The sequence below is a fragment of the Myotis nattereri genome, assembly GCF_964212035.1.
Source record: "Myotis nattereri genome assembly, chromosome: 1".
Lineage (NCBI taxonomy): Eukaryota > Metazoa > Chordata > Mammalia > Chiroptera > Vespertilionidae > Myotis > Myotis nattereri.
In genome coordinates this window covers 98762508-98779716 of record NC_138075.1, presented here as the reverse complement: position 1 = coordinate 98779716, position 17209 = coordinate 98762508, and the positions used below count along the sequence as shown (strand labels likewise).

The 17209-nt window shown below is 47.1% G+C and overlaps 1 protein-coding gene across 1 annotated transcript in view; it reads right to left on the bottom strand.

Annotated features, from left to right (window-relative positions):
• Positions 1-16934, bottom strand: part of SVIL (supervillin) — a 266016-nt gene extending 249082 nt beyond the window's left edge. Inside the window, exon 1 of the mRNA XM_081100660.1 lies at positions 16509-16934. The gene's annotated coding sequence lies outside the window, so the exon portion shown is untranslated. The remainder of the gene's footprint in view (positions 1-16508) is intronic.
• Positions 16935-17209: the final 275 nt, after the last annotated feature.

Genomic DNA, 17209 nt, shown 5'->3' with positions numbered 1-17209 from the left:
CTTAACATTGGCACAAATATTCTCTAAAAACCCCGCTAAAAGTTAAGAAAACAATGGCAGCATTATACCCTAATTAAGCTGTTTTTTTTTAAAAGAAAAAAAAAGGAAGGAAAGAAAGAAGGAAAGGAAGAAAGGAGGAAGGGAGGAAGGGGAGGGGGAGGAGGAAGTGACAAGGAGGGGAACAAAGAAGGAGGGCGAGAGGGAGGAAAGGAGAGAAAGAGAAAAGAAAAAGAAAAAAAAGAAAAGATAGGAAGGGAAAGGGAGAGGAGGAGAGGGGCAGTGGCCTTTGGAGGATACACAGATTAGAACAACAAAACTGATTTCACAAGTTGGACACAGATGTGGGACAATCAATGTCTTTACCAAAAAGCAGGGAAATACAAAATCCTATTCTCCAAACCTAACATGCATTAAAGAGCACTAAAAATTCCAACCCCAATTTGGCAGTTTTATTCTTAAAATTGTATTACATTAGCTTCAAGCTGTACTTCTAAAATCCCCTATTACACGTGTGACCTTAATGTGATATCACTACCATTTATTGATCAGCTTAGTGCACTGGGGAGTGGACATGACTTTAGAGTTGGAAGATCTCAATTTGAATCTCAATCCTGTCACCCATTAGATAAATGATTTTGTCAAGTCACTTCATCTCCATGAGCCTCAAAAGTGCTTCTCTATGAATTTGGAATAATATTACTTACTCACATGGTGGTGTTGATTAAATGACATCAGAAATATGAAAGGGCCTAACAGAGTGCCCTGCACATGAAGGTGTTCATAAATATCTACAAACCTGAATAAGCAATGGCTATTCATGAGGAATCATTTTCATTGTACTTTAACTGAAACTTCAGTATTCATTGTTAAGAAGGTATTACTCTTAGCAAGAGCTATTTGTCCCACCAGACTACTAATGATATTCCAAGTAATGATAATGACAATAATAATAGAAAAAGCATCGTAAAGAGAAAAATTATCTCATACTATGTATGAAATCTTTTCATCTTTTCAATTGTCTCCACTCTCCTATCTTTCCTGAAACAAAATATTCAACCCTCAGGCATCCTCATATTTGGTGATGATAGCTAATTCATTAGGTCAGCCTAAATGCAATGGGAGGCAACTCTTCCACAGCTCATTAACTCTCCCCAGTTGCCCCTAGAATCCAAAACAATGAGAAAACTACTTGGAAAATATAAGATGAACCAGAAAATCCATTCTTAGGTAGCTATCAGCAATCCATGTGAATTTGGCAACCAAGAAAACAAAAGGCTTAGAGGAGAAAAAGGTCTGAGTGTTGATTATGCAAACATAGCACTTAACTTGTTAAAGCCAACTTCTAACTGAAATGGGAAATGCTGGCAAAGAAAATGTATATTGGAAACCATGGTTATGGGGCAAAAGATACATGAGTGGGTTTATAAATGTTAGTATTTCTATACCAGATGAAGAATATTATTACTTAAACCTAGAACCAGTATCTGTGGTCAAAATGAAAGTGAGAAGTTTTCGACAAGTTTGCAGTTTCCTCTAAGTTTTTTTGTTTTAGAAACCTAGACATTAGAGATGGAACTAATTCGTTCATGGAAAAAAAAAAAGTGCTTTCATTGCTTGCTGTAACTGTGTTTTCTTCCAAACTGTAACTGTGAGAACCAAGTATAGAAAACATGACACAAGATGAAAGATTTTAGTTTTCATTTTTTTTAAGTGATGAGGAAGTTTTTAAAAAACACACAGATGTTGAGTTTACATAATCAACCAAAACATTTTTCTACCATATAATTTTCTTGTCAGGCATGCAATATGTTTTTTTCCTAGAAAATCAATGTCAGAAGTATATAATGATGATTGTTTTTCAACAGGTAATTATAATTGGACTAGAGGGCCTGGTGCACAAAAATTTGTGCACTCGGGAGGGAGTGGGGGAATCCCTCAGCCTGGCCTGTGCCCTCTCCCAGTCTGGGACCCCTCGGGGGATGACCATCGGCTGGCTTAGGCCCGCTCTCCAGGGGATTGGGCCTAAGATGGCAATCAGACAACCCTCTGGCAGCTCCCCCTGTAGGAGTGCACTGACCACCAGGGGGCAGCTCCTGCATTGAGCGTCTGCCCCCTGGTGGTCAGTGTGTGTCGTAGTAACCAGTCATTCCCAGTCATTCTGCTGTTAGTCATTCTACCCTTTCATTATATAGGATAGAGGCCTGGTGCATGGGTGGGGGCCGGCTAGTTTGCCCTGAAGGGTGTCCCGGATCAGGGTGGGGGTTCCGCTGGGGTGCCTGGCCAGCCTGGGTGAGGGGCTGATGGGTGTTTGCAGGCTGGTCACACCCCCTTCAGGGTGGGGGTCCCCACTGGGGTGCCTGGCCAGCCTGGGTGAGGGGCTGATGGCTGTTTTCAGGCTGGTCAAGGCCCCCCTTGTGGGGACCCTCACCCCATGGAAGTTTGGCCAGCCTGGGTAAGGGGCTGATGGCTGTTTACAGGCTGGTCAAGCCCCCATCCCCCCAGTGGGGACCCTCATCCCATGGAGGTTTGGCCAGCATGGGCGAGGGGCTGATGCCTGTTTTCAGGCTAGCCACACCCTCTTTGGGGGGGGGGTCCCCACTGGGGTGCTTGGCCAGTCTGGATGAAGGGCTGAGGGCCGTTTTCAGGCTGGCCAACCCCCCCCCCCCCACCCCAGTGACGGAAGCTCCCAGCCTCTCCTTTTTTTCTTTTTTATTCTGGAATTTATTTATCTTCTATAATTGAAACTTTGTAGCCTTGAGAGGAGCTCAGAGCCGGCCAGGGCGGGCAGGAGGGAAGCTTGGCTTCCTCCATCACCGGGGCAACCCAGCCACCTACTTGCTACAGCTCCGTGCCACAGCCAGCTGAAAGCAGGTATCTGGGGTTTATTTACCTTCTATAATTTAGACTTTGTTGCTTTGAGTGGAGCTCAGAGCTGGTGCAGCAGGCGGGAAGCTTGGCTTCCTCCATCATTGGGGCAACCAAGCTTCCTGCTTGCTCCAGCTCCGTGCTGCCGGCCGCCATCTTGGTTGGGTTAATTTGCATACAGTCACTGATTGGCTGGTGGGCGTGGCTTAATGTGTAGCGAAGGTACAGTCAATTTGCATGTTTGTCTTTTATTAGTGTAGATAATTCTGAGGTCAAAATAAAATAAAATATATATATATAATCTTATTTAAAAATCTTACATTAAATTCATTTTTAGAAATGGGATGGAAATGGTCTAATGTTGCTTGAAGTAAATTCTCTCTAACTTGAACTCTTGGCCCATCATTTTTTTTTTTTTTTTCAGAAACGCAGGTACTTAGCCTTATTCTTAGAGATTTTGTACTTAAAATCCAATGGACTAAAAGAAAATACAGTCTTTAGAAGGCACCTATGCTCACCACTATACCACCAACGCAACCTAGGAAAATATAGTCTTTAAAGAAAAGCATGTTTACTTCCAAATTTTCAATCATGAGATTTCCTCGTGAGGCCACAATTCAGGGATAGAGGTCTTTCTACTTACACTGCCTTCAAGATCTGCATCGGGCCCTCTCTGGTTTGACTTAGTGGAAAGAGTGTTGGCCTGCAGACTGAAGGGTCCTAGGTTCAATTCTGGTTGTAAGCACACCCAGATTGAGGGCTTAATATCCAGTAGGGGGTGTGCAGGAGGCAGCCAATCAATAATTCTTTCTCATCATTGATGTTTCTATCTCTCCCTCTCCCTTCCTCTCTGAAATCAATAAGAGCTGCATCTGAATGAAGACATACAGACACAGCCCTAAAGCAGTACATACTTCCCAAAGTGTTTTCTTCAGCCCCAGAGTAATTCACCCTGAAAAAGGCCACCCCTTGTCCTCACTGGTTCCCTCAGGAAGAAGGCAGGATCTTGCTTCCCTTTTGAGCTTCTTCTTACAATCCTAACGAGTTTGATCAGAAATACAGACTTGCAATCCTTACAAGGCGGAAAGCAGGAGATAAGAGAAAGTAGCCTACACCTTGCTGGATGTGAAGAGGAAACTCAGAGCTAGTGAAGTGCTCACTGACAAGCTTCCGGCTTGAGGAGGAAGTTACTCTTCTCTTCAATGGGCCTGAAATAAAACCTCTTTCCTCACCCAAACACAGATGAGAACCAGCCAGGCACAAACCAGAGGCTATTGGCTACAATGCACTGCACCAAGAAAAGAGACAGAGCTGTGGGGTACAGGCCCTCCTGGGTGACAATGAGCCTGGCAGTTTCTGCAAAGCTTAGTAGAGGGAAAAGAAAGCCTCTTTAGAAATACAGTTGGCAAAATACTGACTATAAAGGGTCCTCTGAAAAAATGCATAATTACAGACTCATAGTAACTGTCTAGACTAGGTCCCCATGTACCTTTGACCCTTGGAACTGTATATGGGCCCACTTGTATACATATTTTTTTTTTCAGAAAATATAGTTGCCCTTCCATATCCCCTAGGTTTCCATATTTCAGATTCAATAAACTTTGGTTGGAAAACAGTACTTTTGATCTGCAGGCGGGAGTCTGCAGATGTGGAAGGCCAACTGTATGCATTTTTCTACATACGATTTTATTTTTTTTTATTTTTATAATAATTTTTTAATATATATTTTTTATTGATTTCGGAGAAGGGGGAGAGAGAGAGAGAGATAGAAACATCAATGATGAGAGAGAATTATTGATCGGCTGCCTCCTGCATGTCCCCTATGGGAATTGAGCCTGTAAACCTAGGCATGTGCGCCGACCTTGAATAAAACAGTGACCTCCTGGTTCATAGGTTGATGCTCAACCACTGAGCCATGCCAGCCAGGCTCTATACCACCCTATATAATAAAAGCCTAGGTGGTGTCACACCCTCGTGCGACATCATCACAAGATGGCCGCCACAACGATGGCCGCTACAAAGATGGCGGGCAGGGAGGACAATTGGGGGAAAATAGGCCAGCAGGGGAGGGCAGTTAGAGGCAATCAGGCTGGCAGGGGAGGGCAGTTGGGGGTGACCAGGCCGGCAGGGGAGGGCAGTTGGGGGTGATCAGGCCAGCAGGGGAGAGCAGTTGGGAGCAATCAGGCCAGCAGGGGAGGGCAGTTCAGGGCAATCAGGCTGGCAGGGGAGCAGTTAGGCATCAATCAGGACAGCAAGAGAGTGGCTAGGGGGTGATCAGGCTGGCAGGCAGGGGAGCGGTTAAGAGCCAGCAGTCCTGCATTGTGAGAGGGATGGATCAGGCCTAAACAGGCAGTTGGACATCCCCCAAGGGGTCCCAGATTGGAGAGGGTGCAGGCCGGGCTGAGGGACACGCCCCTCCCATGCACGAATTTTGTGCACCGGGCCTCTAGTTTTATATAAGGGACTTGAGCAACTGTGGATTTGATATCCAAGGGATTTGGAATCAATCCCTCGCAAATACTGAGGGATGGCTGAGGAGTCAAAAGTTATACTAGTAGGCGGATTTTGGACTGTGCAGGGTTCCAGCACCCCACACCCACATTGTTCAACAATGAACTGTATATCCTTTATATGACGGTGGCATAGTCTAGATGCCCACTGCACATCCTTTACACAAAAAGGCTCTCCAGCTTCCTTCTTCCTTCATTACATTCAGTGGTGGAGATGGACAAAGCAGGAAAGTATACCTAGAAAGATAGTGATGCATTCTCTTATTTATTGCATAAGGTTTATGGCTTTGGATTTGAGGTAAAACCTAGGTTCTACTTACTACATTACCTCATTTGAGATACTTAACCTATCAAGGCTTCCACTTATATGATCCTGCTGATTAAAAGAGGTATATAGCATGCCAAACCCTCAGCACAGGGCCTGGCATATGTTACAGTCAATCCATGATGCTGCTTTCAGCACCCCACCATCACATTCTGTATCTCTTCACTCCTGGACTATTCCTCCATCACAATACTGGTGACACCTTCCTATTCTTTTGTGCTTACAAATATCTCTCTCTGTGGGGAAGCACATGACTTGGTTGGAAAGTCTGTAAGAAGGATTCTCTGAAAGGTTGGGGGCCTGTTAGGGGGACCTTGACGAAGGTGGCAGCCCCTGCCTTGACTTTTCCAAACAAGTCCCTGCCCCTGGGTGTTTTGCTGGAATCTCTAGGTTTTGTCTTTAAACCTGACCTTGTAGAAGCATGTGCTTTCTCAAGGATACTTACCCTGCTGTTTGCATCTAGAGCAGTGGTTCTCAACCTTCTGGCCCTTTAAATACAGTTCCTCATGTTGTGACCCAACCATAAAATTATTTTCATTGCTACTTCATAACTGTGATGTTGCTACTGTTATGAATCATAATGTAAATATCTGATATGCAGGATGGTCTTAGGCGACCCCTGTGAAAGGGTCGTTTGACCGCCAAAGGGGTCACGACCCACAGGTTGAGAAGTGCTGATCTAGAGGTTAATTTTAGTTCAAGCTGTTGTTACAATAAAAGCCTAGGCAGGCAATCAAGGCTGTTTTGGTTTCTAAAGTCAAACAGTTCCTTAGCTTTCTCTTTCACAGAAACGTGTGTCAAGGTAATCTATTCATCCATTGCTCAGGGTCTGTGGTCAGCCCCGGCATCTCTAGATTGTATGCTCCATGAGACAAGATTCACTCTATATTTTCAATACAAACATGCACATGCACCCACTCACCATGTGGTTAACAAATGTTTGCTGAATAAAAGAGTAAATGAATGAATAGTCTATGTGATTACTTTCTTTTCTTGTTTTTATATAATTCCAACTTTAAAAACCTTTCTCTTGATGTTGATATAGATGGACAACTAAACTTGGTGACCACATCAAGATCCTGCTAAAATACCAATTAAAGAATGTTGCTGATACAATGAATCCTTGAACCGCGTGAGTTACAGCCTATACTAACTGGGGCAAGACAAGTGAGCTCCCTCATAATTGGGAAGTTCAAGAACCAAATTCCATTTTGGCACAGGTAAAAATCTTTTCACTTTTTTCAGAACTTAAAAAAAGAAGAGCCCTGACCAGTGCGGCTCCATTGGTTGGGTGTCATCCCATGTATCAAAAGGTTATAGGTTTGATTCCCGGTCAGGGTACATGCCCAGGTTGTGGGCAGGAAGCAGACGATCAATGTTTCTTTCTCACTTCAGTGTTTTTCTTTCCCTCTCCCATGCCCTCTCTCTAAACATCAATTTAAATAAATATTTTTAAAAAGGCTTTGGTGTAAATTAACACACAAAAAAAAAAAATCAGAAAAAGAGAAATTTCCATGCAGCGATTAAATACCAGGTGGGATTCCCAGCATCTCATGGCAAACATTCTGGCTGGAGCCTCACCAGGCCTGGATGTTATCCTTGCAGCTCTGGCTCAAGGCAAGCTGAAAACATCCTTTCCCACTGCTTCCAACAGCCAACCTGCTCCAATCCTGACCCTGAGGGTACCCTTCCATGTTCAAAGCTTTGGAAAAAAAAATAAAGATTCCTAAATCAAAGATCTCACATTTCTTCAGTATTTTCTCATGGACACAGGATCCTTATTAGGAAAGTAGTGGCCCAGTACATGGATTCACGCACATTGAAAGGAAATTAATTAGAAGGTGGCTGGTGGGGCAAGACTGGGCAAGACAGGCTGGACACGCCCTGGAGCCAACATCCAGCTGTCCCTCTCTGGCTGCTCAGCTCGAAGGGCGTCTGTGGAGTGAGCGGGGTCCCTCTGGCAGGTGGGGTCCCTTGGCCTGGCCTGCGGGAATTGGGCTGAAACTGGCTCTCCAACATCCCCCGAGGGGTCCCAGAGTGCAAGAGGGCACTCTGCAAAGTTGCTGCAAATGCAAATGTGCAGTAAACCAGATTCAGGGCCGATAGTGCCACAGCAAAAAAATAACCCATGGCCGAAGGTGGAATCGCGTGGTCCCACGAAGAATAGAGCTCCCTCCTCTCTGGTTCCGGGATGTGTTTCAGGGTGCATCACCTGAGAACCGCAGCTGCCAAGTCACTGCAGCTTGGCAGCTCCAATGTTGAGCGTCTGCACCCTGGTGGTCACTGCACATCATAGCTACTGTCAGAGGGACACTTAGCCTTTTATATAGATAGACTAGAGGCCCGGTGCAAAAAAATGTGTGCACTTGGGGGGGAAGGGGGGGTCCCTCAGCACAGCCTGTGCCCTCTCGCAGTATGGGACCCCTCGGGAGATAACGACCTGCTGGCTTAGGTCTGCTCCTAGGTGGCAGAGGGCAGGCCCAATCCCTAGGTGGAGCCCCTGGTCGAGCTCAGAGCAAGGTCGATGGGGAGGTTGTGGGACCACCCCCTGTCATGCACAGAGCAGGGCCCATCAGGGGGGTTGGGGCTCTGTACACTGTCACACACAGAGCAGGGCGGATCAGGGGGTTGGGGCACTCCCCCATCACACTCAGGGCAGGGCCGATGGGGAAGTTGCGGCTCCACCCTGTCACACACAGAGCAGGGTCCATGGGGGGGGGGGGGGTCGGGGCGCCGCACCCTGTCACACACAGAGCAGGGCCGATCAGGGGGTTGGGGAGCTCCCCACTATCAGGCACAGAGCAGGGCCGATCAGGGGGTTGGGGCGCCTTCCCCTGTCATGAACAGAGCAGGGCTGATAGGGAGGTTGTGGCCCCGCCCGCTGTCACACACAGAGCCACAGGGCAATCAGGGGGTTTGGGCGCTGCCCCCTGTCACGCTGCTCCAGGGGCCAGGAGGCCTTGCAGCTCCGCTGATCCCAGTGTTGGGAGGTCTCGCTGCTCCGCTGATCCCGGTGCTAGGAGGCCTCAGGGCTCCACTGATCCCAGTGCCAGGAGGCCTTGTGGCTCCACTGATCCGGGGGCGTGAGGCCTCGCAGCTCCGCTGATCCCGAGTTCGGGAGGCATATTACCCTTTTACTATATAGGATAGAGGCCTGCTGCACGGGTGTAGGCTGGCTGGTTTGCCCTGAAGGGTGTCCTGGATCAGGGTGGGGGTCCCGCTTGGGTGCCTGGCCAGCCTGGATGAGGGGATGATGGCTGTTTGCAGCTGGTCACACACCCTTCAGGGTGGGGGTCCCCACTGGGGTGCCTGGCCAGTCTGGGTGAGGGGCTGAGGGCCGTTTTCAGGATGGCGGGTGACTGAAGCTCCCAACCTCTCCTTTTTTTTCTTTTTTTTTTTTTTATTCTGGGATTTATTTACCTTCTATGGCTGTCACTGGAGCTGAGAGCCGGCTTTAGCTCTGAGGCTCGACTCCAGCTCTGAGACCTCGGCTGCTGATCTGGGTTTGTTTGGCTTCTATAATTGAAACACTGTTTCAGCTCCAGCTCCAAGGCCGGCCAGCTGAAAGCAGGTTTCTGGGGATTGTTTAGCTTCTATAATTGCAACAATGTCTCTTAGGTTTGCAGCTCAGAGGCCAGCAGCTGCAGGCCGGGAACCTTGGCTCCCTCCATCACTGGAACAAGCAAGCCTCCTGTTTGCTTCAGCTGCCTGGCTGCCGGCCGCCATCTTGGTTGGCAGTTAATTTGCATATCTCGCTGATTAGCCAATGGGAAGGGTAGTGAAGTTACGGTTAATTACCATGTTTCTCTATTATTAGATAGGATACCCCAGATGAGCCTCTGGAACAAATGCCTCAGCATAGTGTTAATACAACCAATCACTCATAACTTACATGCAAGCCAGAGTGGCCACAAAGTACCAGCTGCCACCCAAGATCTTTCAGAAATATAATATTTTATAAAAAGAAGAAAATGTTAATTCTGCTCTGTGTGTGTACAATTTCCACTTGCAAGGGAAAAGTTATCCAAAAACAAGCCCATGGTTCAGTTACTTTCCAGGTACTGCCATGTGAAAGGAAAGCCAAAATAAATTTCAAACCCTTTTCCCCAAAGTTCAGGCTTTTGAAATACCCTGACCTGACCAGCTTTAAAACTGGTGTATCGAAGTTTCAATTCCAAAGAACTGTTTTTTTAAAACCAAAGTTTCTCTAAATCAGTGGTTCTCAACCTTGGCTGCACATTAGCATCACCTGGGAATCTTTTTAAAATCCTGATTTCTGGGCCTCATCCTCCGGAAATTCTGTTTCTTTGTTATGGGGTGGGGCCACAACATTAGTAACAAAGAAACAGAATTTCTGGAGGATGAGGCCCAGAAATCAGGATTTTAAAAAGATTCCCAGGTGATTCTAATGTGCACCCAAGATTGAGAACCACTGCTCTAAATAAAAACTGTGACAGAGTATTTATCCTAATTATTATACCCAGTGCAGGTGGCAGCCAAACAGGACTGGCTTCGTACCACGCCTGCAAACTGTTAAGAACAGATAAGACAGAAAGGATCTACTTCTTAAGAAGCACTGTCAAAAATGGGAAGAAGCATTAAGTATTTGAAAGTACAGCGGGGCCTTGACTTATGAGTGACCCGGCTAACGAGTTTTTTGAGATACCAGCTGCATTGAGTTGACAGAGTAATTTGGGTTAATGAGCTCCTTAACGAGCTCCTTAACGAGCTCGGTCTCCGAACGAATTAAACTCGTAAGTCAGGGCCCCACTGTAGATAAGAGAGCAAATCTTAAAAGTCCTCATCACAAGAAAAAAGTTTTGTAACTGTATGGGATGATGTATGTTAACTAGACTTATTATGGTGATCATTTAGCAATATACACAAAGATCATCAGATCATTATGCTATACACCTGAAACTAAAATATATGTCAATTATACCTCAATAAAAAAAATAAGAGTGGTAAAATAGGGGTGTGGGGAGGAAGAGAGAAAGAAAGAGCAGGGTAGCCCTGGAGAGAAACAAAGACACAAGACACATTCTGGAAACACAAGGAAACTGTAGGCACAAAGGGACAGCACGATCAGCCAGAAGAAAAGCTGACAGAAGTGAACAGAAAAAACAGCAAGGGGGAAAATCTACCCCATGTCAAAGAGCAGGCTGGAGAGTGGGGGAAAGCAATTAAACACCAATGACAGATGGAGATAAGGGCATCCAAGGCAAAGCGTCCATCCGTAAGACACTTGAAACCGAGGACTGCCAGGAGGTGACTGGGCGAGCAGCAACAGACCAGGAGCAGGAAGGGCAGCATGTCAGAGGGAAAACAAAGGGTCTTAGAATGAGGAGGAAGCTGCCAAAGTTAGGGGGCAGGAGGGGAGACTATTCGGGGGCAGGAGGGGTGTGTGTGAGGAACAGGACAATGGCTGCACAAGGAGTATTAGAAAAGCCCTAAAAACAGGAGGGCCCTCTACTGCACCCCCAAAGCTCATCACCTCTTAGAGGTTTCTAACCTCTACTGAGCACAATGTTGAAGGGACAGTATAGTCACCATTACCAAAGGGTGTTGGCTCATGTTTCAACTATGCCCCTTGTGGAAAAGACAAGAGTAAACTCTGACCATCCATCTATAGCTGACATTCATCAAGAATTGTGTAGCATTCCAAACTACACCTGAAATAAATGAGGTCATCTTCTGAAAGGTGCTGGCTGGATAATGGATCCAATAGGCATTGTTGGTCCGCCTGTGTGATGCGAAGGAGGGGTCCATGTGTTAGAAAGCTGGCAGTTGCACTTGGAGAGCCAAGACTTAAAAACATAACATGATTAATGAATGAACAAGTAAAATGCACAAGAAGTGTAATAAGAAACAGTCATCTCAAGGAAAGAGCCCAGTGAGGACCACTGTAGTCCGCACGCACAGTGAAGCTCAGCAAGGAAGTGACTGAACTTCTCTAGATTTGTTTAAGTTGATCCTTGAGACTCTGGCCAAGAGAGTGCTGAGTTTTGAGTCAGACTTACATTCTAATCCTAGCCCCGGCAAGGTGCTCAGGTGCCAAGCCTCAGCTTCTTCTTTGGCAAAAGAGAGCCGCTAGGGTCATCAACCCTGAGAGCCTAACAGAGTTCTTGAGTCTCAAATGAAAATGCCAGTAAAACCAATGAAAGCTGAAACATTGTGAAAATCTAATGTCACTGTGCAAAACAGATGAGGTATAAGATACACGAATGTGTAAATGGAGCCCAGAAGGGATTAAAGGGTTTAAAATTGTGGGTCTAACTCAGCAACTGTGAGTAGCTGGGGATCTGAAGCAACAGCAGTTTCCAGTTCAAGAGCCTCTAAGAATTAGCTGAGACTCAGAGTCAGAGGGTCTTACACATGTCCAAGTGATTATGACTTATTTTATAACCTCTTCTAAAACAAAGGGATTGAAGCTGACTGAATTCCAATAAAGCTCTAGGATTTATGCTGTATCTTCTAGAGATCCTTTATTCACCTTCATTCACACTAATTAGAAGGGCAAAATACATTAGAGAGCTGGGAGGGAGTTCTGGGACAGGGAGGCTGAGGTAGAGACCGGCGTCTCCATGCAAAACACAAAGCCTTCTCTTTTCGGTACAGATACTCACAATTTGATAAACCACATAATGCTTCTTCTCTCTTCCTGTACCCAGACTCTCCTTCTCGATTTTTATCGGTATGTCAACTTCTTACTCAGACTTTATTTGAGCTGACAAGATTACACTACCAAAATTATTACCAAAAAAAGTGCCTGAAGAGGTAATTGCACACAAAGGTGCTGCCTCTGTGTCAGCCCTCCGGTGGTATTCATTTAAGTCTGTTGTTTGTCAGCTGTGAGTCTTTCTGGGGCGGGGCCTAAGCCCTTACTTATCTACAGAGTTCTTCAGGCCTGCAGCACTGTACACACTCAGCAAAAGATTCTCTGAATTAAACCAAGAGTCAAATCACCTTGGATAAGTGAAAACTGCTCGAGTTTTCATATGGATAAGACAAGGGGTGTGGACAAAGTACCTTCTAACCTTTGACTCTAACCAACGCAAAATAACCTAATCTTCTGAAAACAAAAAGGCAAGATCTAGACACACATTGTAACTTTTATACATTTCATGCAATAGAAAAATGTATATAACTAAACCTGATTCATATGGCCATTTAAAAAAACACACACTTAATTTCAGTATTAGACCCACTCCTTGATTAGTTAATGAAATACAAAAGCAGCCTAGGTTTTAATCAAGGGAAAACTATATATATTGGTTATCCTTAAAAAATTTATTCAGAATCATATGTTAATTCTGACATTTATTTTTAAACCTTCTCCCCTGACAGACTGTATCTAGAATTCCATTGACATAACAAAAACAAACAGACTATGTAAAATGGCTACAGTTTAACAAAGGTGTTTGGATTTTTACCTTCTTTGGTTACTGCACAAAAGCAGCAAATGCAAGTACAGTTGCCACAGCAGCTGGCAAGTTCTTCCATATGGGAAGAAGTTTGTGGAACAGCTGGGGAATGCAAGATGCTCTTGAACAAACTGCCTGTTCATCTTCCTACAATGGAAGAGACAGCCCAGGGCAGGTTTGGTGCATGCCCTGCAGCTGCTTTCTTCCCAGTGGGAGCTCAACAAGTACCTACAAATGAAGTGAGATGCACAAAAGCAGGGACCTTGCTCCTAACCCTTTGCATACTGTCATATGGTTACTCACCAGATCATTTTCCAGTGTGGTAGAAAGCTACACTTTGTATCCAAGTGTAAAACTGATATAGGCTTTAAATGGCAACCCATCCCTGTGCTCCAGTGCTATGCACTTCTTGGTGACAACTTTCATGATCCGATGGTGTTTAAGGACATTATATATAACATTTGCAGTACTTTAGCCCATGCTTGTTTAAAAGATAAATGCAGAAATAAAATCAAGAATTATGAAACAGCAGTGGAAAAGGTCTTTCACAAACAACTTGACATATTAAAAGGAACCCATTTTTCCACCTGTATTTGCTAAATGGAAAAGCGTTCCAGTTCGTAACACATGAATGGTTGTTGACTAGTTTCGCTTAACTGAACATATATTGTGTCTTTTTGTCACCTTCCAAAAGTTAGTTTAGCAATTTTCAGATCGCACATAGTTTACCTTATTTGAGCAAATGTTTTTGAAATATTACCTCAAACACTCCTCCTTTGCTATCAATCCGGTGGCTCACCTTTAAACCAAGACTGTGCCAGCATAATTTTCACAGAAGCTGATAATTTTCTTTAGTGTTATAAACGGCTAGTAAATGAGCAAAGAGAATACTTGCTTCCTTTTCTCCAGTTTGTTTGATTTGTTTGTTTGCTTGTTTGTTTGTTTTTTAAGTCCTATCATCTTGGTCATTAGAATATTGGCTTAAAATTTAAAGGAAAGAGAAATGACTTCAGGGGTGGCCACAAAATGACACAGTTGTAAAACTCAAAGGAGTTCTACAGTTCCTTGTAAATTCCTTGGGCAACTAGACAAAGTTTTCCACCAGTGCCAACCCGCCCCCTTCACCACCACCACTTGCTGAGAGAAAGAATCACTAACTGCACTACACTGCAGTGTTAATAAAAAAGAAAAGGGAGTTCAAGGCAAGGGTCCACCATTTTACTTTTTTGGCTGAGGGAAGGAAGAAAAAGATTCTGTTTATAAACACTATGGTTATTAGTGAAAATGTGTTGCGCAGCTACACAGCTTGAAACCAGAAGTTATTATATCATCTCTATCTTAGAAGAGCAAACTGAAGCTCAGAGAGGCTGAGCAATTTGCCCAACAGACAGAGCTATAAAGGGTGCAGGCGGCATTTGTCGCTGGCCGTTCGGACTTCAGAGGTTTGCCCTCAGTCACCATGCCTCGCCACCTCCACAACTGATGTCGCTGCACTAGGACATTCTGAGTCACAGACTGTCATTCCAGACTTCAGACAACGTATTTCCTTAAACATTCCACCTTAAGTACATGCAAGACAATACCAACATCCCATACCATATACTTGAGCTTGATAATGGATAAAGGTGTGTGAATAACACCATGTTCTTAGAAGCCTAAAAGGATTTTTGGAGTTTTAACTCATCAGGCAGTTAAGGTTGGCCATATTTCCAAGGCAAATGTCACTTAATTTTAAACACATATTGAGAAGATGGCAAAGTCGCACAGTTATAACAGGGTGGGAACTACAGCCTCTTGGGACAGGGAAGGCAACAGAGCTCAGTGCTTGTAGAGTTCCAACCCCAGGCCCCCCTGACAAGGAGACACCACATAAAGGACAGCTATTTTGACTCTCTGCAGTTGTCAGGTAACTCTAAGGTTTTAATTGTCTTCATATACCCTAAGCATTAAACTAAGATTGTTTTAGTTGAGGCAGCGGCCCTAACAAAAGCAAGCAATATGTGAAAAGTCAATCTAACCCTAATGCCTAATATCAAACCCAACCTACAGTGACAGCATTTACCCCGACTTTTCAATCAGCAATCCACAAAAATACCCTTCAGGAACAGCCTTGGGCAAAGATTGGGGTGAGCAAATAGGAAGTACTCTTTGGAGGAGGACAGACTCTGGATCCTATAAACATCTTTAAGCCTCAGTTTCCTCGTTGTAACAGAGAGAACCTCTTTGGAGGAAACTGTGAGGTTTAAGGAAGAAAGATGAAGAGCCTTCCAAAGTGTACTGGTAAGATCCTCTTCTACTTCAGGCTCTTAAGACAAACCAGTTTCTGCACTTTCCCTACTACAGGAGAAGGGAGTGGCGGCAGATAAAACAAATGAATGCTATCCATTGATACTGAGGGATCATGTTTCACACCTGAGCAGAGGACCCTGGGTTTCCCTTCAGCAGCACCTCCTCCTCCGTGTCCAGCTTCGTGATGTCTGGCGCGTGGTGGAGAGGAGAGACTGCCCCTGCCATTTCAGTGGCAGTACCTGTGCATGTGCTGGGGGTTGTACAGTTACCCCCAAACTCGTGGAAAACAAGGAGCTCTCCCAATTTCCCCTGCTGTCCTCTCCCTTCTTGGGAACTTCCAATGGCAATAAACTGTCAGACTTCACCAGAGCTGTCATGCCTGCGCCAGAAGCGCTTAACCCCGCACCTGACCCAGATTGCGGCCTGGACTGGAGCCTCCCAGCCGCTAACTCACAGTAATGCAATTACCGCCTCCTGGAGCTCCGCTCAGGGTGCCTGGGGCTGCTGGCAGTCACCAGGGACTAAAGGACTCCCTTCGACTCCCTTCCGGGAGCCCGCACGCGTCCAGAGTCTGCAGGGAGGGGTGTGGACGGCGGGACGGCTGGGCCCGCGGCGCTGGGAGTTCAAAATCGCGCGCGACCCTGGGACTTGGAGGAGAGATACCGGGGCCACGGCGGCTCTCGCCACTCGCCCGGAAAGGAAACGGGCGATGTCGCAGTTCTGAACACACGCTCGCCTGGCTGCCCCCGGTCCCGCCCCTCCTCCCTGCGTAACGGGCTGCGGGGCTAACTTCCCGAAACTCGGCGGAGGGAAACCCTGGCCCGGCGGACTCCTCCGGGCGGCGCGCCGGGACGGAAGTGGGTGGGAGGAGTGGCTGCGCAGCGCCTTTGTTACCGAGCTCGGGGACCCTGCGGGCCGCCGGGAGCACCCGCAGCCGCGTCCCGGGGACTGGCCAGCCCTCCCCGCCCGCCGAGGTAAAACTCACCCCACATCGGCCCCGGAGAAGAGCGCGCGCCTCGTGCCCTAGCGTCGCCAGCCTTCACCCTGTGCCGCGTTCCCTGCCCCTTGGCCACCGCGTGGAGGGACGGTCCTCACCTTCCCGAGCTCTCCCAGCGCTCCGCTGGGCAGAATCACCGCTTCCCGCCGACAGCGGTTCGCCACCCTGACTTTTCCACAGCGCCACGGTGCCAGCCCGACTCCTCCCCAGCGCCGCCGCCACTCCCCGCCTCCTTTTTCAGAGCGAGGAGCGGTCCGGTCCCGGCTGATTCACTGCGCTCCTCACCTGGAGGCCCGCGCGAGTCCCCTCCCTCTGCCGGCCCGCGCGACCATCGGGCGCTGGCGCCCTCTGCCGGGCCACCAAGGGGGGGCACCCTGGCGACAGCGAGGAGCGGGGCAGAGGGTCGGGAACAGGGAGCCCAACCGAGTGCGAGGACCCCCGCGCCTCCCACCGCAGGGCACCGTTTCCCGAACAGGGGTCGGCGCGGTGGGTCCCTCCCGAGCCGCCATGCCCCGCCCGGGGCCAGACGCCGCGCCCCAAGTCACCCACGTGTGCCCCGAGTCGCCCCACTCGGCCCCGCCTCCAGGGATGTCCTGAGGAAATCGCGATGACTCGCGCACGCTCGTCCTGTTTTAAAACCCTGGCGTTTAGATGCAGTTGTGCTGCGTGTAAAGGAAGTTTGCGCCTGGTATCTCGGTAGCCCCCTGCTGCCCCAATGAAAGGCTCGTAGGGGAGGGCGGCGGCCCGTCATGGGTCCTCGCCCGGGTCCTAGGACTGGAGAGAGGCTTGTAGCGAGGTC